This window comes from Salvelinus namaycush, chromosome 13, assembly GCF_016432855.1.
Source record: "Salvelinus namaycush isolate Seneca chromosome 13, SaNama_1.0, whole genome shotgun sequence".
Lineage (NCBI taxonomy): Eukaryota > Metazoa > Chordata > Actinopteri > Salmoniformes > Salmonidae > Salvelinus > Salvelinus namaycush.
In genome coordinates, this window is record NC_052319.1 from 31,978,335 (window position 1) to 31,979,840 (window position 1,506).

Sequence of the window (1,506 nt, forward strand, 5' to 3'; positions counted from 1 at the left end):
TGCCAACCACCACATGGGAATTAGAACCGCTGCTTCTTACCAAGCAGCCACAGGTCACATTTTGATATCACTGAACAGTTGCAAAACTCCTAAACTGGAATAATTTAGTGCTGAAGCACTGTGCGACCTTGCCTATGGTAAGTCTTCTCATACACAGGTCCATTTCCTCCCGCTGTTTGGAGGCAGAGGGCTTTGAGTGGCAGGGTACGGGCCCCTCCGGTTGACCCAAACCGAAGCCGCCTCTGGGAGAGGGGTCCAAGGCTTCTCAAGCCACCCCATACCCTTCAGTGAGATTGCATACAGGTCACAGCACATCTGCGTGGGGAGAGTATAGAACTGAATAATGAGCCTCAACCCAGTAGTTACCATACAAGACTAGGGAACTAAACCAAATACCTGAATTTGTCAGAAACTGAAAGACTGCAGATGAGTTTGAATTTAGTTGACCAATTAAGCAACCTAGGTTACAGCATTTAATACCACATTTGTTATTCAAGTGACCACCAATCTTTTTTTGATTTTGCGCATAAGCAGCATGTGTAGAGGAGACAGTCTTCCAGTATCCTTCACCCCCAGCTTTGATCTGGCTGTTGGGTGGGAGGGGCTTGCCCATGTGGATTCCGACACAGGCCAAACTCATTGGCTGCGTGCTTATCCTGGACATCCTCTTTGAGCTGGAAGCCCCACCCACCATCAAAGCTGTCTGAGGGGGTGAAGGTAAGCGGCATTTCTCCCAGAAGCCCTTGCAGCCGTGTGCACCATGCCTCCAGCATACTTTCGACCCTCAGAGGGGATGTGGGGTGGAGCCCAGAAGATCTGAGGAGCCAGAACCTGGAAGCCACAGTGGTGCAGGATGCTGTTCTACAGGGAGAGAAGCTAGTTTCATAAACATGCTCAAGTAGCTATCAAAACATGAAATGTTGTCCAAATGACGCAATCCTCTAGTCACAAATGATCACTTGCCAACCTGGAAGTCAAATGATTATAATTATGGCCTATTTATTGCCTACCTCCTCATGCCTTTTGCACACAATGTATATAGACTCATTTGTTTTTCCTACTGTGTTATTGACTTGTTTATTGTTTACTCCATGTGTAACTGTGTTGTCTGTTCACACTGCTATGCTTTATCTTGGCCAGGTCGCAGTTGTAAATGAGAACTTGTTCTCAACTAGCCTACCTGGTTAAATAAAGGTGAAATAAAAAAATAAAAAAATTAAAAGCAGTCATCCAGTTTTGATAACAGATGAAAGCAGAAGCTCTTTGCAGTACAGCAGTCCACATGCTGGTAGTGTCAGCCAAGCCTAACATACCTGCAGTGGCCACATGGTGACATTCATGTCTCCATTGATACCATTGGCACTGAACATAGACTCATGGGATCCAGTGGTGAAGGACAACATGGCTCTCTTGTCCTGTAGGGAAACAAGGGGAGCCATTGATATGGATGGACCACAAGTGAGTTAATTGTTACTGCATTGGGCTTTTAACAGTGATTATGGGATT

General features: G+C 45.9%; 1 pseudogene; it reads right to left on the reverse strand.

Annotated features, from left to right (window-relative positions):
• Positions 1-304: 304 nt before the first annotated feature.
• LOC120058095 overlaps positions 305-1,506 on the reverse strand; it is an 18,539-nt pseudogene continuing 17,337 nt past the window's right edge.